The sequence below is a fragment of the Pollicipes pollicipes genome, unplaced genomic scaffold (genome assembly GCF_011947565.3).
Source record: "Pollicipes pollicipes isolate AB1234 unplaced genomic scaffold, Ppol_2.1 Scaffold_5724;HRSCAF=6776_pilon_pilon_pilon, whole genome shotgun sequence".
Taxonomy (NCBI): domain Eukaryota; kingdom Metazoa; phylum Arthropoda; class Thecostraca; order Pollicipedomorpha; family Pollicipedidae; genus Pollicipes; species Pollicipes pollicipes.
In genome coordinates, this window is record NW_023596746.1 from 50,206,573 (window position 1) to 50,230,647 (window position 24,075).

At 47.7% G+C, this 24,075-nt stretch overlaps 1 pseudogene; it reads right to left on the minus strand.

Annotated features, from left to right (window-relative positions):
• LOC119103149 (potassium/sodium hyperpolarization-activated cyclic nucleotide-gated channel 2-like) overlaps positions 1 to 24,075 on the minus strand; it is a 45,494-nt pseudogene that overhangs the window by 4,317 nt on the left and 17,102 nt on the right.

The following is a 24,075-nucleotide window of genomic DNA, read 5'->3' on the forward strand; positions in this document are numbered from 1 at the left end:
TCTCAGGACACTAATAGAACGGTGTGATCAATGTTTCAGACCACGTCCAGGTATAGATCTGGCCGTCTCCAGGCCGATGGTTGAGTGCAGGCCCAGATGGCGATAAGTGGGACATCAGAATGTGGCCAACTACAAATGACACCCAGCTGGGATGGCAGTCGCGGAGCGGCATCCTTGTCGCTGAGGTGGCCAACCGGTGTATAAGGCCTGGAACAAAACTCAGTAATTACATGAAAACTTTCCTTGATGTCGCCCTGAGGCACCAAACCCGCCCCACGTAACCAAGCCACTTCCAGACGTTGGGGATGTGGAGTGTGCCGCCGCTGGCCCAGCAGCGGCGTGGCGCTGTGCCGCGCGCCGCCCCTGCGTCCCACCTTATCACGTCGGCTGCAGCTCGGCCTCATCCCAGTCTGTACCGTGCATGAGGCGGCAGCCGACGCCGTAACTCGGCGGCAGCGTTGCCTGCACCCACCGATAAACCGGTGGGGGAGGGGACAGTCTGGTGCTACACCCAGCGGCGCGGTCGTGCCGACAAATGACGTCACTGAGAACCACGCGCCGTTTTGTGGTGGGGAGTGCGTCTCGGATGAGGGTCCTGGCTGTGCAGAGGCTGGACTTGAAAGCGATACCGTTTGTAATGTCAGGCTAACGGTAATATCTATTTGAAGGATGTAACAATATACGGTATGAAATGAAAAGGCCAGATATGTTCTTAGAACAGAAAATACCATGAAAGGAAGAGGATACGTCAACTAGTGGATATGGGAATGAATGCCCGAGCCTACAGGACCGCACTATTCCGCCAAATGAATGTGGCGGTTTACCAAATGGATGTGGTTGTTGTTTATCAGCGAATCGCAGACCAACGAAACGGGAACAAAACTACACCCTCATTCTCTGCTAAATTTCGAATTGGTTAGATTACGGGAGTGCAGGAACAAATGGTCCAGTTAACGGCTTGTTCAGTTTCCATATGGAAGGTCCAGGATCTCATTCGGACAATGGCCTGTAGGTGCTGATATGACCACCACTGTATTCTTTCCAGAAACGGCTGCGCGACAATGGACACCGCGGCACCTGTTAAAAAGTAGCGGAAGTGGCGATCACGGAAGTGAAATTCCAAGGTGCAATGCAATACTCAAGCTGCATATAGATATCAAGTCTTGATCATGTCCAGGCAGAAATGGTCATCATTTGCGGGGAGCTCAGTTTGCGGGTCACACGAGGCGCTCACCATTGTTCTAAATATTAACTAATCGCCACCATCACCAGTCGCCATACATGAACAGATGACCGGCAACGCTTTCAAGCAGCTATTGACAGCCAACACACAGATTGTAAATTAAATCGAACGCAATGGATGGTGGAAGTATACAGCCTGTTGTAGATAATCTATTATCACATAGGACACCGGGAAGTCTACCCTAAGCGATGATCTCTCCGTCTCTCTTGCTAGGTTACTGGAGAGATTTCCAGGGAAGGCGCAAGAAGCAAACAACGTTTTTTTCTAGAGTAGAATAAAACGCAGAATTTAGACAGCACGGAAACTAGTGGCATTAAGCTAAAGGAGCTACAGTGGCTTATGAAGTTGAGTCGTGTCAACAAATTATGCACACCAGCGGTCCGAAAGAAATGTTGGTCGTGTAATATCCCTGAAGCACTCACAGCCGTCTCATCACAAAATGGTGAAGAAGCTTTAAACTGGCGGTTGGCTTGGGCTCAACGAGAATACGTCAGCACCAGTAGGGGAAATTTATGATTCAGGGGCGCTTGATTATACCACTATCTACAGATCAACATTTACTTTAAGTTTGGTCTCAACACGCTCGACCACGGGTACGATTGAAAGATGATGTTTTAACCGATGGAGCTGGGGTTTTTGCATACGGTTTCAACACATGTGTTTAAACGCTTTGTGTTCTTTAACACGCGCCCGGGTGGCCGGTTGGATACCCTTCGCTCGGATGGGAAGTCAGTCTGCCCCTCCCCCCTGAGATCTCAGGAACTAAGGGAGCTGGAGACACTAAACTCACAGGGTGCGTTGATCTGTACGTAAATTCATTTTGGTTAAAGATTGAGGCTGCTAGGTCATGACCTTCGGGTGAAATAGAGTCAAACAAGGTCAAATTCCAGGTTGGTGTCCGAAGGGCTCTTAAAAACTAGATAACCGTTCCAGGCAAAATGCCACGTGCTCATTTAAGGTCAGTGACCTTGTTTGACGTTTTGAAGGTCATCTTGACCAGAATCATGCAAGAACGCCTTGAGTTTTGCATCTGAATCAGCAACAAAGGTTACGCTTGGCAGCATGTTCCTAAAAAAGTTGACCTGAGTCATTTTAGGTCTGTGGCCTGTTCTGGCGTTCAAGAAGTCCATGGGAGGTGTATAGTGCGTTTCTATTTTCGATATTTTCCAAATGAGCACCAGAAACTTCTCCATGCAGCAAGCTCTAGAGTAATAGAGCAGGTTGGTTTTGACCTTGGTCTGACCTTTATTCTTGACCCTAGGCCAGTGTAATTTGTTCATTCATTCGTTATGTTGCCTAATAAAGCATCTCAGAGCTGTACGTCGCCGTTGAACACTCCGTTGTTGGATCGGATTAAACGATTCTCTAGAAATTGCCTCCGCAGACACCTTGGTCTGATTTTGACCCGCCATAGACCAGCGACCTTACAAAGTACGGCTACATTTTTTAATGCCAGGCGATCCGCTGTTCAATTGTCTACAGCTATGCAAAATGTGCTGCGACTACGCTGCGCCGTTCGGAAACCATTCCGGAAAATCCTTCGGGGGTCACATTGACCCCCCGAAGGTTTTTCCAGAATGGTTTCCGAACGGCGCAGCGTAGCCGCGCTAAATTTTGCGTACCTCTAGATAGTTGAAAAGCGGATCGCTTGTTGTCAAGAAATTAGATGTACATTGTACGGTCGCTGACCTATGGCATGTCAAAGTCAGGAAATGGTTTCAGCGAAGTCAATTTCTAGGGAATCGTTCAATCTGATGCAACAACGGAGTGTTAGACGAAGTCATACATCTCTGAGATGCTTTCTTAGGCACCAAAAATATTGAACGAGCCAATTAAGTTGACCTAAGGGCTGATATGAAGGTCAGACCAAGGTCAAGACCAGCCTGTTTTATTACTCTAGTGCTTGCATGGGATATCTTCTGGTGCTCATTCCGAATTTACTGATGGCAGGAAATACTTTATACATCTTCCGTGAACTTCTCAGGGGTCACAATAGGTCATTGACCTAAAATGCTCCAGGTCATCATTTTGTTTTTAGAAACATACTGCCTAGCGAAACCTTGTCTCTTATTCAAATGCCAAACTCAGAGCAGACTTGTATGATTTGGTCACCATGGTCTTCAAAAGGTCAAATAAGGCCACTGACCTTAAATAAGCATGTGACTTCTTGCTCACAAACACTTATTTAAGTTCTGTGGGGCACTTTGTAGACTAACCTGGAATTTTACCTTTTTACCTCATTTGACCCGAAGGCCATGACCTAGCAAAATCAAAGTTTGACGTGAGTGAGTTCACGTACAGGTTAACACACGCTGTAAATTTGGTGTCTTTAGTTTTCTTAGTTTCCGAGATCTCAGGGGGTCAAACTGACCCCCCACCCACGCCCACACCCGTGCAAAGGGTATCCAGCCGGTCGCTCGGGCGCGTGTTAAAGCAGCTTGTAATGTATGTAATGTATGTATAATGTATATAATCAGTAATGAGCAACTTGTTCTGTCGTGCTTCAAACCCGTTCGGAATGTTATACAAACAGGATGCTGCTTTCTTAAAACCGTATTTACGTGCATTCATTTCCGAGGTAATATTGTTGCTGTTTTTTTCTAATATACAGTGCGTACCTGTATGTTCACTTAATTCGGCTGATAAGCAATAAGTTCTGGGCTATGGGACAAACTTACCGCATATTTACTTCTGGACCGCGTGCCATGTATGATACAGAAGCCGGTCACGGGTCACGGCGCTCTACACTCTACAGCCCGTCACAGCATGGTGCATCTGGACGCTTGGCCAGATGCCGGCTGCGCATTCCCTACTCTAGGCACCAGCCAGACCACACACCACTCCTCTGACCAGGGCTGGGTCAGGGCTGGGCCGGTGGCGGGGAGGGGCGCCCAGCGGCGGCTGCTCGGCCGGACCGCCGGGCCATGCGGGGTCGCCCCGCCCCACTACTCTAGACAGCACAGCCACACGCGCCACGGCAGCCAGCGCAGGGCTGCGGCCGATGCAACCGGCTCTGACCTGGCTGGAACACTTCGTAGGCCAGCTTTGTGACCACATCGGTCACAAACTGGGGGTCGGCGTTGGCAAAGAACGGCACGGACGCGACCAGCGCCCGGCAGTTATAGTTGATGACGTCCTGGACAGGAGGAGGCTCAGTTAGCGCTGGGATGCTTAGTCTGCGGCTGGTGTTCACAGTCTGGTGTCGCGATGGGAGGTCCCGTTAGTGCCAGGCCGGACTGCTCCCATTCAGAGCAGCTGTTTGCCGTGCGCCCGTCACAAGCTTCGGTACGGAATTTCAAACTCGGTGCTCTGTCGAAAACTCCCTCTTCAAGCCACCCTAAACCCACTGCCAGCAGCCAGTGCACCAGCCTGGTCCCTAGACTGGCCTCGGCAGCTAGCCTCCGTCCGAGCCTGGCCGCTGTGACGCCGGTGGCCGCGCGCAGTGTGGGCGCGAGTGTGGTGTCTGCGGGCGGGGACAACACGGCGGGGTGGGCACGGCGCAGGCCGGGTGACCGGGGCACGATGAAAGCGGTGCCGGCAGCGGAGGCGGCCACAGGTGCTGTACACGGAGAGCGAGAGAGCGAGACATGAGGGTGAGAGCATGCGCCAGCGACTGCGGCTGGCCGGCGCGCCCTGGCGCCGCGGCGCCGCCCGCCACCCCACCTGGCTGGAACACCTCGTATTTTAGCTTAGTCACCACGTCGGCCACAAACGTCTGGTGAGCGTTCATAAAGAACGGCACCGACTCCACCAGGTTGCGGCAGTTGTGGAAACACACCTCCTACACGGGACACGGGCACGTCATCAGTCGGAGGCGGCACGTCACGGGCCGTCACGTGACCGTGACACAATCGCCGGCACCGTACTCATTACGTAACGGTAGCATGGCGGTATACTAGCTCATAATCGAAGGCATACGCGGTGCATCTGGCAGCACGATGCTGGATATGATAACACGAAGTTGTTTTTCGTTACGGTACCGAATAACCGCGTGTCAATACCGAGACACGTTTCAATGGTACTCGAGGTATTGATCTGAACGTCTTTTGACCAGCCTGGTCCTTCAACCACCGCTGCTATCAAAATCAATCCTATGTATGTAAAGAATGACGCAAACCACGACTGTAAAATCCCAAGGAGCTCCCGGAGAGGAATCAGACCCGGCCAGCCGCCTTTGGTCGGGTGTCGGTAGAATGCCGAGCTAGAGAGTGCTCAGCTTGGGACCAGGGCGGCTCTTGTTAGACGGCGCCCGCCCTCAGCGGGATCCTTTCTTTCGTTCTCAGCGGCGCCGTTGGTATGAAAGTGCAGATGCGTCAGCCCCGCACGATGCTCCAGGAGAGGGAAACAGAACTCTGATATGCGGAAAACCCTGCACACATCATCCACTTTTGCAAATACACGATGACACACATGCACCGTTACGTTGGGTGGGCTTGCTTGTTAATGATTCTAATCTCGTCAAACCCCCACATATAGTCAGGTGCTTTCAAAGCGCGGGGAAATTACGCAAGAAAGAGGATTGCGTGATCAATCATTCATGTAAGATTTTTATCTCTGGGTTCCCTTTGGCTAATCGCCGCGCTTATTGGCAGGCCCAATCAAGATCTACGACTGATCATGTTGCTTGTAGGTAAACCTAATTAGGCACATCCTGGAGCAAGCCAAAATCGACTTTCACCTCCAGACACGCAGATCCATAGCTGGACTAGTGAAATAAGCATAGTTTTGTAACTTCACTATGCCAAATTAGTTGTCTTTGTTAAAACCACTGTAAAGCAGCATTTGACAAGTTCCCATGCCCAAACATCATTGTCCACTGGTTACAACGCATAACAAACACATAGAGGAATGTTGGCGATGGCCGAAACTGAGACAGAACTGAACTAGCAGTTGAAACATACAGAATGTTGGAGAACCGTCTGCAAAGCTACTCTACTAACCGAGAGCGTCCAGGCGTCGGCGGCACCCACCTCTCGCAACCGCTCCGACAGCTCGCCGAGAATCATATCCTCGTCGAAGAACTTGCCCTGGTACCGGTGCTCGAAGTACTCAGCGATGCGCTGCCGCAGGTCGCGGGGCAGCTTCCTGTACCCCATGTACTCTTCCACCTGTTTCAACTGCAACGGCGGGAAGCCGGGCTTCAGACGATGACCACGGCGGGACACGCGTCCGCGGCCCGTCGGCACGGCGGGCCGGCACGCCGCCGCCGCCGGGCGGGGCGATCGCGGCGCACCGGTCCCAGGGTGCGCCGTGTGGCGGCAGCCGCGGGAGTGCGCACAGAAACAGTGCTCCACGACATTGTGGTCGGAACAGGGGAGAAACGAAGAATAAGGGGATGACATTAACAAATAAAGGCAAGGTGTTTTATAAGCTCCGAAGCTTCCTGCGGCATGCAACCTTCTCAGGAGCATGCGCCTTGAGTAATTTTTGCCACGCGATACCGGCTGGCACGAGGAAAAGGATCCGCGACATTCTAGCTCGCACCAAACGGGCACATAACAGCCACGCAGGCCGTAGCAAGTCGCACAGACCGCAGCTCATGCGCGCCTGGTATGCGCTGCAAGTATGCAGAATATGCCGCAGCTGCAGCGATCTGCCGTGTTCGCAGGTGCAAATTACCCTCATTTCCGACTATAGCAAAGCAGCTCCGATGGCATAGCTGTGTTAGACACGCTCTGGCATCGACCCAGCTGGTCCGTCTGACAATGGTCACCTCGGGTGTCCGTGGTTCAGCAAATGTGGATTGTTCCACGAGGGTTGGCAGGCCGGAGCCGATCGGCACCGTAGGCGAGCTCAGCTTAGTGCTATGGCAACCTTGACCTGGAGTCGACTGTGCAGCCCATGCAACGTATCTCACGGAATGGCTTTATCAATCGGGATGTCTCATATTTGGCGATTTAGTGGTTGTTTTGGTTTAAGTATACGAAGCGAGCTCGGGAATTTAAACGTGACCATGTAGGCATCTCTGAACTTTTTTTGGCGAGCACTGGGAGGTTGAAAAGCCATTAACAGTTTTTGCACTATACATGACATATGTGAGCTTGGGTGGAAAATATGGATCTTAGAGTCGAAATGTGTTAATTCGTAAGGGTTTTTAGTACGTCTATTAAACTCCGTTGAGAGCGTTTCATTTTATTTAGTATTCGAAATGACTGTCGCAGTGAAATGTGCAAGCAACGCATTAGGTGTTTTGAATGTCATTTACATGAATTTGTGGTAAAAATATAAGGTATTACGTATATATTTTGTCGTAAAAATATGCGGGTGAGATAGCTTCGCTTAAAAGATTTGTCGGTGTACACTTTTGTCCGTTTTCAAGTGGGCCAGCCGCGCTGCGTCACCGTGCGGCGTGCAAAACCAGGGATGAAAAACTCACGCTTTACTGAGTGTAATCTGTGGCAACGGCCATTTTTAAAAGCTATTTGGGCTCGAAATCGCAGAAACTAAAACAAATTATAACAGAACATCCTAGTAAGGCGACGCACGATGCTTCAGATAGGTCTGTACTTTCTAATGCCTGCAGCTTAAGCCTGTGTAGACTATATGTTGGAACATCAAAGTTTCGCTGTATGAGCGAGTTGCGTCATCAGATGCTTCCAATTGCAATAGTTTCCATCCGAATAGGGCCTAAAAACATACATTTTCAATACTGACGCCACAATCCAGTGAGGACACAGTACTTTTCCAATGCCCCTCAGATCAGTGTTTTTCATATATTTTTCAGCCGAGATTCGAACCAGATACCAGACGGTATAAAACACGAAATAACTACATTTATTACCAGCTGTGGGAATGACAGCTTTCCTCTGTATCTTATGACGGACATGGTCGGTCTACTAAGCACCTCGTGCCGTTTGAGACAGATAGCTTTGAATGCTGGCGATGCGGTTGTGAACTGGGTTAGTCGGTTCAGTGCGAGGCCGTATGTACCGCTGTCTTAGCCGCCGCTGGTTGTGTTCGTGTCGTGAGAAGCTCAGCTCACCGGCTTCAACAGTGAAACTAATGGTCGGTTTCTTTAGGGCGCCGTACGGCTCTTCCCAGGATCTACCTTGGAGGGCTTCCCTGGCAGTAGCTTGAGAAAGGCCCGCCGATCTAGGAGGGTCGTTGCTTATTGATACAATACCTTTAGTTCCAGAGGTAAAGCAGGACGTCGACGCAACGCATGTCAAGAATTCCTCCGGGGAGGGTTAGACCAGCGTCCAGCGACCGATATTTTTGGCACGACCAGCAAATAGAAGTTGTGCGAATGGAACACCCGAAACGAACACAGTTCCAGTTTTAAGATTTAGGACGTTCATGACGCATTGCGTTTTATTTAACCCTGTTTTGTGTGGTTCGTCCCTTTTTAGTTGTAATGTAACTGCAGGAGTAAAAAACGTCTGATTTACCGGATATGATCGGTGACAAAAGCTAACGCTTTTTCGGGGCAATTGGTGACAAAATTGCGAAAACGCAAAGATGTTTCGATAGACCAAACCATGTTACAACAAACCATACCAGCTAGACGAAACTCAAAGTTTAACACTGGTCTGTACTCGCTAACGCTTGCAGCGTGAGCATGTATAGAGCACATGTCAAAACGTTGACGTTTCGTTGTATGAACAAGTTGAGCGATAAGATGCTGGTAAACATGGCAGCTTTAATCAGGATAGTTTTTAGTAGGTGAGAGGAAATACTACAAACTATGCTATATCACTGCCGACCTCACAAATGGCTGGTGACAGCTTTTTTTCCAATGCCCCTCAGATCAGTGCTTTCGTAGATTTTTTTTCAGCCAAAATTTACTTCACGTACTAAACAGAATAACATGCCAAAAAACTAGACCTATTACTAGTCGTAAGAATCGCAGCTGGCCGCAGCATCTTGCGGCGAACATGATCAGTTTGCTACTCAGCGTTTTAAAGCGTCGTGCCATTTGAGACAGATGAGCTCGAATGCCCGCCACGCGGTAATGCATTGCGTTCAGTACAAGGCTGTGGGCTACTGTTGGTTGTGTTCATGTCGTGAGATGCTGACTGGCCAGAAGAACGTGGCTAATCGTCAGGTTTTGATGTAATACCGTTAAGGAGCCCTGCCGATGTAGGAGGATTATTGTTTGCGGATACCTGAGCCGTAAATACCTGAGCTGATACCTGAGCTGATACCTGAGCTGAGCTGAGCTGTAAACGGAGGACGTTGCAGCGACATGCCAAGGATTTATCTAGGGCTTCCTGCTGCTGTGGAGAACAGCGGCTTTTAGGTAAGGGGCCGAGCATCATTGGTGTAGGTCTCTTACATTGTCCGTTGCACCTCCGACTTAGCATACTGATCGGTGAACAGGGGTGAGATAAAACGCTTTGTATTGACATCACATCGCATTTACTGCTAAATGACCGTGCTAGAGATGTGCAAAAATGTCGCTTTCATCTGTTCATACCAACATTGCGTGGGTTATGCTTTAAATAACTGGGATCATGATGGAAGTGCACGCCCCACACCAGTAATAATTATGCGAACCACTCTCTACCCTCTCTGGATGTGAGCGTGGAGGCAAAAAAATCCGTTAACTAGCGCGACAAAAGTAGATGATTTGTTCAGGAAATATGCAACAACCGTTGCTAAACAGGTACAACCTCTGCAAAACAGGCCGCTGCCAATTTTCTAGAAGGGCCCCTGCATCGTTCCAGGCAGTCCTAACGCATAGTCCGGATCTGTCCAGCAATAGATTTTACAACAGCAGATGTTTCCAAATATAACGGAGATTATCGCATACAGTGGGGTCTGCAGCGTTGTCGGACCATTTGAAGAAAGTTCCGACAGTTTCGAGTCTAGCTTTCCTTTCTTGTTTTTGGGCTCTACTGATGCGATACATCAACTGGTTTGGTCTCCAGGCGATCAGGGTCAATCATACGAGACAACGTGTTATCGGATCACAAGCAAAGATCATGTCGGTTCAACGTGTTGATCACGAGCCCAAATAGTTCGTGCAGATGATTTGTGACAATTCGATGAGCAAATGAGAAAAAAATTAATTGTTATACAGCGAATGTGACGTGCTGTCAGTGAAGTACCCAATCCTACTAATTATTCCAATGTTTCCATGAGCATGTAACATGATTAATGTAAAGCATAAATTCAAGAGGTTTGTGAAGGAGTACACCAAGGTATTGGATTTGTTTTCACTTCAGTACGTGAGTCGTTAAGCTGTAAATTAGTTGGAAATGAGGTAAAAGGGTAGCATAGTGCTGTGCTAATGTTTTTGATGCACCAAATTAAAGACAGTTTGCACTAAACCAAAAAGTTATTAGAAGCAAAAGTGCATTGACATTGTTTTGAGCTCCACGATACCTTTATTCTTGAAAATAGTCGAAGAGTCATCAGCGTAGAAGAGGAGGACCATGCTATTGGTTCATTTAGGAAAGTCAGTTATGTACATAATGAACAGAATCGCACCGAAATTAATCCCTGGGGACACCCCTTGTTACGTTTTTGAACAAAGGTAGCTAATTCCTCATTTTGATACACTGAGTTCTGTCAGATAGATAAAAATTAAGAATTTTATGAGATTTTCGTCGAACACCAAATCTATGAAATTTGCGTAGAAGTTTTACGCTAACAGTATGGAATGCTTTTCGCAAATATAAATACAAACCTAGCCTCATGGTGTGAAAAACAACCATTGAAACGGACAGTTTACGTATCACACGATGAAGCAGTACAACATGCATGTCATCACTCAAGGTCAGCCAAACGTCTCAAAGTGTCGATTCTAAAGAAGGATTTGTAACGTAATTTAACAAACTTGGCTATCTATTATGTGTGCATGCGTTGAATGTAGTTTGTGAGTGGACTGGGTGGGAGAACACATAATGCTTTATCGTCGCACGACCTCTAATGCGACCATGTGAGTCGATGAGGGTCAGGTAATAGCTCAATCGTTATGAATTGACCCAATTATGCTCAATATAATCAAATATATGACGTATACGCATGATATGACATGGCATGACGTTTATCCTCGACATTCATTAACAACATGATAATTTCGGCCGGTGAAGAGGAAAAGTTTTGCACAGCGTCACTTTAAAAGCTGCGGGACCATTATCACGGTGCTGATTAGCTAAGTGGCCAGGCAATTTTAAAGATTTGTGCGATATCATACGTGACCATCAACGAAAATTCTGCAGTGACGTTTCAGACTAGCCTGTTCCAATGCATAATGACCAGGTTTACCAGTTGTCATTGATTTATGTAGTCTGATGAATACAACCTGAGAAAAAGGGAGTCCTAAAGTTCCTGACAGACAGCTGCGGCTGGTGAGATACCGCGGGCGATGCCGATCAGAGATCAGGCGTGTAAACAAGTATTGATCATACCGAAGCCAAAGCACAGATTCAAAAGAGCATCACTCAACGTTGATGAATCGCCAGCAAAAGAAACATCGCTTTCGCATCTGATACATGGACAACGTTAAGGTCTTCACGAAACATAGGCGGTTAAAGATGTAGCGAAACCCTCCGGCGTAGCTTCTCGTGACTCGTGCAGCCCTTGGCGTAGTACCGTGTATTGGGGCTTACCATGTGAGGGCTCGGGTGTTTTAACATTTTTTAAATGCATGGCTACATATTCGAAATTTTTTTATATTTCACATGCTTTGGTTTGTGAATGTTTTCGGTTTGGCTTTTTTACCTTGCTCACTCGCGGCCATTGCCACATCTTCGAAATGTCAAGTTTTCTCGACAACTTCCGTTTCCTTGACAACGTCCCTTCACGAGGAACTCTTCGTAAGCTGGAGCTCATTATTTTGAGCATAAGAACTCGCTAATATGAACAGACAGGGACATGGGGATGTTAAGCCAACAATCCATGGCCTACCTTGCCTACATGAACCGTTGTCATAAGTATTAATTATATGCTGGTGATAATCCGCATTGAAAAGCCCATAAGTTTGTATCGTCATTAGAAGTACAGATCATGTTTAACATAACCTCGAATTTTGATCATGTCAAGCAGAGATCCGTCCATCCAAAAAATTAAAAGCCTAAATTGAACCACTCTGGGCAAATTAAAGACATTTTCGCCTCAAAGAAATCCCCATATCGAAACCAACAATGTGGCAGCAGCTGCCCTTCGCAGTTAAACACGGAATATCTGAAGTTCTTCCTGATCACGTTCGCTGTAAGAACAGTCTCTATATTATCTGAGGGGCTTTGTCGTCAAAGGAAAATTGGGAGGGCCCTGAAAAATTGTTCATTCTTCCCACACAACACCCTTTTACAGATTGGGTGCAGAGCTACCTTTTTCCCTGTCGTCTTCATCATGTCATGTCTGAAAACATACAACTTTCCTGATGGTGGCCGCGGGTAAGACTTTGGCTTACTGATTAATGCTTGGCACCAGACCCGTATAAAACTTCAATCAAGCCTTAGCCGTTGCAGTCTCTAATGTGCCATATCCATGATGTGTCGCTCAGGACGGACAATATTTAAGGCATATGGCCGTACGGTGGAATTGCTTGAAGGCGAACTCAGCATATCGGAGAAAATATGTGGAGAACCGCTACTGCGGTTCATGGGCATAGAGGAAAGGACATTTATGCATGCATGCATGAATGGGCTGGGAATAGGAAGGAATGTGATAAAGGAAGCTGCTTTTCTTGCGCAGTAATGGAGCATATTCGAACACTTGAGGTCGTGAAAGTTTAGCCCGGCTCACGCGGAAAGGTCCACTTGGTACTGACCAAAGAGTCAATTTGACACGGCCAGGGCGTGTCGGGGCATTGCACAGAACGAAGATCTCAAGGTCGGTATGGACAGTGTCAATCTAACACGTTCGGGCGTATCGGGGCATTGCGCGGAATGGAGACCTCCTAGTCGGCAAAGGCGACTTTCTCCTGGAAAGACCGTTGACGATTTGTTTCTTTAATGAACGGGAATAGCACAATCCGGGTAGTAACATCAGGATTCGCGCTAGGCTGTGCTTAGGAGGCACTTTGAGGTCTAAACGACGTGCACCAGCTATTGGGAACACAGGCATACGAATACGCGTGGACACATCAAGACCAGACTGATTGGAGTGAGATCAGAATAGGTATGATCATATTTTTAGGATCAGGGTAGGTAATTCCACGAAACCATTGCTACAGAATTGCATTGTGGATGACACAAAAACCGAACTTGCGGCGCCACGGATTGTTAACAAAATAGCGGTGGCTTTTCGGTTCATGGGCCGTATCCAACGTCGGCGGTCCGTCCTTTAACAGCTCCGTGGGTCGTATCTAACGTCGGCGGTCCGTCCTTTAACAGCTCCATGGGCCGTATCTAACGTCGACGGTCCGTCCTTTAACAGCTACATGGGTCGTATCTAACGTCGGTGGTCCGTCCTTTAACAGCTCCATGGGCCGTATCAAACGTCGGCGGTCCGTCCTTTAACAGCTCCATGGACCGTATCTAACGTCGGCGGCCCGACCTTTAACAGCTCCATGGGCCGCATCTAACCCTCGCGGTCCGGCCTCTAATAGCTCCATGAGCCGTATCTAACGTCGGTGGTTCGACCTTTAACAGCTCCAGAAGCAATGCACCTGTACCTGCGTGTACCTTACCTACGTGCAATGTACCTACGGTGTACCTTATTTTAACGAGCTTATGGTTGGGTTTAATATAATTTTATCGCAATAAGTATTGCTCACAATGCAGAATAACAGCAGCCAATATAATAATATGCATATGTGTAATGGAACGCGATACGCGATGTTACAGGCCCTTTTATGAGGTGTCAGCAACTGCCGCGGCCATATTATCACCCAGGGCCATGACACAACCGGGAGTCAAACCCGGATCACAAACGCTTGAGTCGAAGGCGCCAACCATCGGCCATTAGGTCTGTGTTTCCCTTGATCAAGAAACATCCATTTTATAACAAAGGCCTCACAAAAATGTGGATTTTGCAAGAACATCTCCGATGCATTGAAGACCCGATACTGTCCCTTACTAACTGTACGCAGCGAAGTATTGTCTACAGCTTTCCGGGCATGGCAATGGGTGTACATTGCAAAAATTAAAGAGATCGCAAAGCACGTATAAACAATGAAAGTTACAATGCTGCGTTATGTGATTGAAGATAATATAAGGTACCTTATTAAGCTTATCAGCATCACTATCAGCGTCGTGTTCCACTTTCTGTCACTAACTTTGTGATTTTTAGATCAAATATCGATTTTGTCGGTGTTCTCATAAATCGCCGAAAAGATAGCGGCAGTTCAACTTGTGCCGTATATCATCCAAAATTATTCACTTTCTCCCCCCCAAATAAGCAAATCGACGGCAGCATTCCACAAAGAACGCCATACTAGATGCCGCTGCAATATTTCAAAAACGATCAATAGTAGTGAAACTGTGTTCTTTGACGCTAGACTTGGCTAAAGCGTCCGACAGCGCTGACCATGTTGTGCTTCCAGACAAACTTGAATGGTACGGCGTGCGGTTAGCGCGGTTTTGGAGCTACATGCACGATCGTGAACAAACTGAGGGTGGTGACTTCTCCACTCCTGTCCCCCAACCCGAGGACTAGCTCAGGGATCCATCGTCGGACCAATCCTCTTTCTTATGTTCAGCAACCTTTCCTCTCTTCTCACTCACATCCGCATCCCAGCGTACGTTGACAATGCCCAGCTCCTCGACCATTCCTCTGTATTGTTGTCAGCTTTTCCAATTTTAAGGTGCGAGTCGAAAAGTACATTTCCATCCCCAAAATTGGTTTCGGCCAATAGCTTAACGATGAAGCTAACAGTATGCATTTAACCATTTTATGCATCGAGCATACTTTAGAAATGACCAAAAGCTTTCAGATCATACTTTCAGGCTCGAAATATCCCCATGCAAAACTGCAACGATTCTCAAAGTTCTCCTCGACCAACACCTGCCATGGAAGTCCCAAAGTACCAAAGCTCAGAGCGTTATTGCTCAGGCGCAGGACTTGTTCGGCCGACGTATACAGGAGGAGATGGCGCGCCAGTGTGACTGACTTCAAGTGCAAACAGCCCTGACCAACAATGTGTGCCCGCTGTCATTAAGGCCATGTTTGTCAGACGTCCCCGGGTGTCGCTGAGAGAGGTCTGTGCCGTGGCAACCGGAATGCTGGGATCTAGTCTCGCATGGGCTCGCCAATCATTCATTTTTACGAAAGAACGTGTCTTTTCAAACTCAATGCTTTTGTTGCCGGCCCTGAGCATGGATTGCACTGCATTGCACTGCAGCACGTTCTTTGTTTAATTCGGTGCTTGCGTGTGCCCTTGACAAGATTCTGAATAGCCACTGCGTGTGAAGTCTTAAAAAGGACCATGACCATGACTTTCCCCACATAATGGTCCTTGGTCGGAACGTCCAGTCCCCGCCACCATGCCAGTTGCCAAGCCAGCCATTGAAACTAACTGCCCCTGGTTTATCGTAAGCCTGCTCATTTTTCAGCCACCCCGCTCACAATGTCGAAAAGGGGTAGACTTTTCTCAAACTAAGTCACTAGATTAGATATGGTATTTGATAACGGATCAGCGAGGCCCCAATATGGTATCGTGTGAACCTTTGAAAACTAGGAGATTTATTCATAACCTGACATATTATATGATTACAAAGTTAAAACCATACATAGCTAAGCCTCACGTGGCGCAAAAAAATGCCACCTCAGCCAGCGCAATTGCAATATCATTCAGCGAGCGTTTTGAGATATACTAGCTCTTCCCACAAGTCTTGTCTCAGACGGGAAGTGCTTCCGTGCGAAATTTAGTGACGGTTTTATTCAGTGATGATTCCCATCTATTTTGCACAATTTAGTTGCCATAGACTTTCAGTTCTTGTTTAGTTCCATTTCACGCTATTTTCAAGCATTTGTAGTCAGATTCTAATACACTTCTCTGTTGCTGCCTCTTGAAACCGCCATCATGAGAACGGCCGCTATTACTTCAACAACGTCTCCGAAAATCTGAAGGTCTGAAGGTGCCCTCATGAACGACTGTCAGCTGCTAACCTGATAATGGTTTCGCACGGTACCGGCGGCGCATTTTCCAATCGCGAACGCCGAGTTGTGCAAGTGGAGAAAGTAACTCTGCTGTCTCAGGATTTCTGCGTCGGATTGAAATAAATCAAACGGTAGTCGACATCCATAGCCAATCTTATCCGAGAATCGCTAGTGTACATCTGCCACGTGACTGATGGCGCCACAACCTGTAAAAAAGTAGCTTAAAAATTATAGAAATAATTACTCAGAAGACACTGGCACCATGCATGAAACGAAAGCAGGTGATCTCGCACATCAAATCAAAACAGAGATCAAGATTGGTTCTGGTTAATGTTGACTCAGTTCAGGTTTAATCACGTCATGGTTTATTCAGTTCACGGTTTATTATTGGCTTCCTTGCTTGGTATGACCTATAGTGGCCACTGGTCTCGAATTGTGTTGGTCCAGCCGACATTTTTTATTTGGTGATGAATGTTTGAGGGAGAAGGATGCTTTGGGTGTTAAGAAGACAGGTAATTTGTCACAGGAACAAGTCACCTGGTTTCTGTTATTTTGAATTCCCGAGCTGAAAATAATCGGCTGTCTCATCTACTAGGACGTCAGGTTAAGCGAGCGTGCCCAGTGTAATGAAACGAACGCTAAACCAACTGGAGGATGTTAGGTTTAACAAGTATATATTTCCGTAATATATTTCAAGGACCGCCCAGTATCTTCGTCTAACCAGCATTGCGGTCTATATTGTCGAACCTCCTTGCGTGCTGGAAAGTGGCTATTTTTCCCATCAGGACCAAAAATTAATTATCAGTCATGGGTGCAGAACACAATCCATTTGATTCGATATTTATAAATTGATCCCAAATGAGGTCGATTCCAGGGGGTAAGGTAGATATAACCTTTTCCAAGGGGGTAGAAGCCCCTTACATTTTGAACTATTCTGTTTGGTTTTAGTGCAATTGCAAACACATCTGGATTATGGTCGCCAGAGCTGCGATGCCAGATCGGAGCTCTGGCATCCGCTCCTGATCATGAATGACCTCAGTTGGTGACCTGGCACGGCTTAATGTAATGCAAATGACCTTAAGTATGACACGGACAACCCGGCCGACCAACTCCATCAAAACGGCCCAAACGAGTAAAACATCGATGAATTCCTGTGTTTAACAGCAAAGACATCAGCGTAAGCCTTTACTGATCACGTTATATCACCGTGATCTTTACTCCGCATGGAACAAATTCGCCAGAATAAGTTGAAGTGAGCGGTAGTTATCCAACGAACTCAGAGCTTTTAATTCCCAGGTGCTTGACGCTTGAATTGAAATCGGGTGCTTTGCGTCATACTTCAACTTTAACGAACGTTAGGTGAGAGCAACGCTCAAAATAGACCAGCAATATTGCTAATAGCTTTATCGTTACCCCGTGCCGAAATGGAACGGAACTGAATGTTGCAATGATAAAATCTTAAAAGTGTTAATGAAACGTAAATAAGCCACTGTACCTTAGATTTTAACGCCATGATCTTGGAACAAAAGCTGACGAGTTGCATTTGTCTCTTAATAAATCGTACGTTCCTAAATCTTGATCTCAGCTTCTAATTGCGCGCCTGAAGTGAAGCTGCTTTTTCAGTCCAAGCAGCCTGAACTCTGCCAAATTTCACACCTCGGGAGAGAGAAGCGGTAAACAAGTCGGGCGACTTCATATTCCCTTCGTTAAAATTATTTGCTGTTGCGAGCAAAGTGAAAGAGTTCAAGCCATTTCACTTCTGGCGGGGAGTGCTGCCATAGGGGAGAACCTCGGTGGATCCGGTGGATCCCTGCCAGGGGCTAAAGGCTTCAGACCCCTACCAGGCGAACAAACGCCATCAGTTCGGGTGCTCATCGGAATGACTGAGACGGACACGAGTGGCGGCTTGGCACCTACCAGAAATGCATTCTCATCGATGTGATACAGGCACGTGTACCAAAAAACAGACCCGTCCATGTACACCAGGGCAGTGATTGAGATATATGCATATCCTATTAGGAACATTGAAACGATTTATTGGCTCCGATGTTTTATCAGGTGTTCTTATAGCTTCGCGCCGTTTCAACGAGGAAAGCAGGCAGTCATCACGACCCACCCTTGGATATTCAGAACTAAGCGGAGATTTTCCTCCAGCGACCCTAGCCAAGGGATGAAGCTGATCTGAAGTCTGAGATGAGCGGGATCAAACGGAGGTCTGTGCATCCCAAGTCCCCCGGACGGAAACGCCACAAGAGTGCCGCTGATGGGACAGCTTAGTCTGGTGTTACGTTCAGTATTCATCTGCCGACGGTTGCACCGCGCCCGAGGAGCCACGCCGCGCGTAAATAAAGCCGGGATCGGCGACGGACGGCGGCGGCGGTGGCGTGCCCGCAGCAGCCACCGCAGGCCAGCGGGGAGGCGTCGACCACCGGCCCGACCGCCCCCGCTCCGGTCCGACCGCCCGCCCTCCGTCAGATAGGAGCCCCGACGGCGCCGTCGTCGATAATGGAGGAACATTAGCTCCCAGACGTCGGCCGGCGTCCGCCAGCCTTCCGGCGCTGGGCTGTGAGGCTCGTGCGCTGCTTCGGAGCGCGAGGAATGCAGGCCGGACAAATTTGTTGACGCTGGACTGCGACGGCTTCGACGACGCTACGGTGACCACCCTGCTGTTTTAGGTCAGAAATGTGTGGGCAAGCTGCTGGTCTCCACAAACCGCCATCTACGCCTGGGCAGCAGCAGCCAGGGCTTGAAAAGTGCGCTGGCGTGGCGAGTGAAGCAAAGGAGGCTTGAGTGGGCCAGCTATGTTTCAAAAGTATATTGCTTACTTCGCATAAGGAATGCACGCGAGTCTTTCTTGGGAACTTTGGACCTGCTGTGTCTTTTCTTCACCTACTCTCACCACGAAGTTCTACACATGCGTCATTTCCGGCGCCATGTAACGCCAAACCTCGCTCCGATTGGTCCGCCGTACTGCCCCGCTCCCTGCCGGGCCGTGTTGTGGTGTGAATAACTGGAGTCTTATTGATCGCGCGGGGCGCGGACACCCGTCGGCCTCGCCCCAGCGAGCGCGAGCGCGTGTCCGAGCCGACCTCGCCCCCGAACTTGGGCTGCGGCGCGGGTCACGGTCTGTTACCCGGCGGCCCGTTGGCACCGCGCAAAAACAGCCGCCGGCAGCCGTCCAACCGCCGAGCGGCCGGCGATGGTGGAACGTGGTGAAACGCGGCAGCCCGGTAGGTCCAGCAGCGGCGCTGCGCATCTGCTGTTTGCTGGAGGCATTCAATACGCTGGTGGAGATAGCCAGGGTTCGCATATTACGTATCAGAAGTGCTTAGCCCGGACAGATACCTGACAGCTGCCGCTTTGCTTGCCGTTAGGCGCAGTGGTTTACTGTCCGATAAAGCGTTATTGCTCCGGCATATCTCGTTTGCTGCTGCTCTGCTCCCTTTGTATGCGCTGCGCCCTGGCAAGGTTTTGTGTCATCATGTCCTGATGAATGTTTTGTGTCATCACGCCTTGATGAGCAATTTTTGTCATGTCCTGACGAATACTATGTGGCATCATGTTCTGATGAATATTTTGTATCATCATGTCCTGTGATAAATACTACAAGTCATCACGTCCTGATGAATGTTTTGTGACGCCATATCATGGTGAATGTGTTGTGGCATCATGTCCTGATGAATATTTAGCGTCATCACGTCATGATCGCTACATGGGGTAATATTGTCATCTGGAGACATGTGTTGGCTTTAAGCGAATGTGTCACATTCAAAAATACTGAGGCAAGTATCAGATATGATGAAAAATCTCACTTATAACTGTTGGCATACTTTTAAGTGTAAAAGACCGCTCTCGGCAAGACAGTTTCTCTATTTAACAAGCATGCTTCTCAATGCATTACTGTTTGATTCCATCATCGTACCTTGCACAACACCACACACTTGAGAGCTTGCACAATTGAGAGCCAGTTGGCGGCCGTTATATCTGGTAATCGTGCTCACGATCGTCATATGTGAAAGACTCTGCAACAACATTTTTTCTTGGTCTTGATCGCCACAAGGTCAATGAAGTAACAGGACATGAAAAACGTTATTAATATGTCGTGGATACCTGGGTGACCTTGAAATGGTCTGCCGGAAATAGTCTGCCCGTCTCGGCAGGCGTTGAGCTCAGAAACTAGATGGGCTTATGTCTTAAGAAGCGCAGGGCTGTGAACTACATGCGACTACACCGAACGACCGTAAAGCTGGCTATTTCGGGTCAAAACATCGCACGTTTTTTGGACTTCCTCCTTTAATTCAGCGTTTCACCTGGCCTGTAGCCGGCGTTCCTTTTTCTCACCATGGGTTTATGTCATGGAGCCCGTCGGGGGAGCGAAACAAGCATTGGTAAACGGACGGCAGTAAGCTCAATGGCTGTTTTCGGTCGTGACTCTTTGTGATGAGAGATGGATTTGTCAGTGGGTAAATATGGCTGTATTTTGATGAGTGTTGATGATACAAGCGAGTTGAGGTGTATTACCCACTTTTTCAGACCTGCGTTTAGCATTAAACCTTGCAATGTTGGTCGTCGCAGTACGCATGAAGTTAACTCCAGGGTGGGGATGGGAGTGTGTGCCAGGCACAGCCCCATCCGGTTTTACGGAGACAACCCCCAAGCTTCAGCATATCATCAGATTCGGGCTGATTGAGTTGGCTATCACGTCAAGTTACTGACTTCCTACCTTGTTCTCAAAAACCCGCGATGGAAGTGTGTAAAGTGGGCACTCTATGAGCTTCGCGAATACCGGATCGTCTCATCTGGTAATTTTTCAGGCGTCAAATGGTTACATAATACATGTTGTCAACATCCGTGCCTTAGCGTACCGTGTAACAATCACTATAATAAGTATATAAATTACCAAAAAGTAGGTTATCAAGCCGTTATATTGTGAAATAAGTGGCTGGTGCACATCAATGGTGACCGAGTTAGCAGACCTCTTTACGCCGTTCGCATAGGCAGTGATATCTGCGAATGAAATATCATCTCAGGTAAAAGTCATGGCAGCTTATGGAATGATCTTGGCAAACCTTACTGTAACCCTTGAAACCCACTAAATGACAGTACATGCTAAACGGAACCTGCTGTACGCTACTAACATATCAAAGCTTACTTAGATAACGAAAACTTGTTACTTGACCCCGTTTGACCAAACAGGTTAACCATAACAGATCGCTGGAAATTAGTCCACCTGGCGTTCTCTTGCCCCTCCCCTAAAATAAATGGATTGAGGAGCCGTCCATAACTCAAGTTATTTATTTCTAGCTATTTTTCAATTCCCCTGATTATGGGCTGGTTATGTTGGTGAACCCCCACCCCTCCTCCGTCCTGGTTACGATGCATTAACCCCCGCCGTGGTTCGTTGTTCCATAGCGCGGACTGATGGTAGGTCGATGCGATAAGATGCCAGTGGGTTGGTCTCTACGAGGTTTCGTAATTATTGATAAGCTGCGTGCTGCTAGATGAAAAATTGGCCCTATTATAGTAGTTCAAAGGCCACATTTCTTTCGAAAATGAGACTTTTTCAGCATTGCATGTTTATATGCATGAGACCATAGCGATACAAAATAAAAACAGACGTGTTCTTAGTTCGGTTTTAAGTACTATGGTATGCAATTTTAAGTGTTAATGGTAAAACACGCGCGATGGATGTCCCATAGGCTATTGAAAATTTGTGTGCCATTGCACAAAATGTTGGAGGAGTAGCCCCAAAAAGTCTCACGGAGTGGGGTCGGATTGACCCCACTCCTTCTCAAGGCAAGGGTCAAATGCCGCCTTTTTGCATTTTTCACTTATTGTGAGATCAGAGGCATGCAATTTGGTCCGGCATGCCAGTTTTCTCCGAATCCTTCTGAAAAGCTCAGAATTTGTGTTTGAAGTAGCCGCTCCTGCGGGAGTTCTCTCACTGGACTCACTGCTCACCACTGTGACAGCAATACGTTTCATTTGCACTGTTTTTCCAACGTGTATGTTTGCAAAACACTTATGTGTCTAAATGTTTGTGTAAAAAAATGCTACGAAAGCTTGAAACACTTTGTTAAGACAAAATGGTATGCAAACATGAAGATATTATCCCGCGAAGTCAACGAAATGTTATACTATAGCTTTGATTTCCCCTTATGGCGCCTTACACAGTGGTCCTTTTCGAGGCGCACTTGGCTTTGGAATGGGTGTGCCACATCGTCCATAAATATGCGCAGGTTCGAACTTCAATCAATGTGCTTTTTGGTGATAGGTCCTCGCCGCCCGCTGGGCCAGTTACAAACGCTCTTTTATTCGCACTAGTAGAGGTGCCACGGCGCTTGTCATGACGACAGCGATCGCGAAAACTCCGGGAAGAAGTGTGCTTCTGTTACAAACCGTTGGCAGTGTAACTTGGACACGGAAATGATTAAAGTTGATATCCTTCTTATGTTCTGACGGTGCTGCGCGGCACTGCGCAGTGCTGTTACCACGCTGACTGATCCTGAGGTTTCATCAGAGTATGTTTTTGGAATATGCCCCGAATGTGGGACACTCCGTTTAAGTGCAACGTCCAAAAAAGGTGACGTACGTTTGGCCACCTCTGTATGATCTTTGATCCACCTCTGTATGAAGCAGGACGGCACGGATTATTATTTTGAAAATTATCATATATCAATCTCGAACTTCACGAATTTATACTAAAGGGACACCGAACGGGCAGACAAATTCCAGGATTTGACTAGACAGGATGGAGCATTGGGTATTGGACGACTTACACCAGTTGTGTAAACACTAAATTTGACCAATGATTGCTTGGAAGTCTTAATGCCTTTTCGGAGGTGGTAGAATGCGAGCCGATGTAATGACGGTCGTTGGTGTCAACCTATGGCATAGCAAGCTTTGCCCTGAAACTTGGCGCATGGTGAGAAAGGAACATTGCAGCCGTTAGGAACACGGGTCATTGGGGTATTGGGCGATTGCACGCCGCTGGCACTAACCGCTGCGGCGCGCAGACGTACTTGTACAGCAATCAACTACAAGAGTAGCTGGAATGTCAGCGTCGTCCTAAAGACACAGTGGTGACGTTTAAACATTCATGAGAAGTTACATTGCAGCACATAGCACGTATGTGTGGAGTGGGAGCTTGGATACACTTGCTAATGATGCAAGGGGTTAAGCGCTAATTTTGTATGGAATAATGGGGGCTACCTCGCATATTGGCCACTTAAAGACGCATAAGTAAAAGAGAGAAAGCAGCTAGCAGCCTGATAGACATCCAGGAAAGAAAGGAATGAAGCCGTGACATGAAGAGAAGGGGCGTGCGCGTCTGTCCCGGTATTTACACGCAGCGGTAATTAACAGATTGGAAGACATTTGAATGCCAAACTGGTCAACAGTAAACAAAAGCAAGAACAGAAGATACTACCGGGCGGGGGGAGTAATTCGGCAGAATGCTGAAGCCAAGCAAAACACGCCTTGTTGATAACTGGGCACTGCGAACAATTCAAACAGGCAAAATATGCGATATAGTTAGGGCAAAGAGTTTCGAAACGAGCATTTCGCGCATCATTAAACAACAGGCATTACTGCATTACAAAGCTGAAACTAATTCAAACTAATCTAACACTAACGACGATACAATACACGCCATCGGCAAAACTAAATGCCGCCCGACTGTTGATGCATATCCATGCCCTGTGCAATATAGTCATCTTGAGTTAGGTGCGTTGGTATCTAGTACGTCATCGACTACTATTAGGCGTTTCTAAAAAGGTTTTCTACGTGAGGCTCTTAAGATGTTTAAGCCAACACATGAACAGTCACGTGAAACTTTGCAA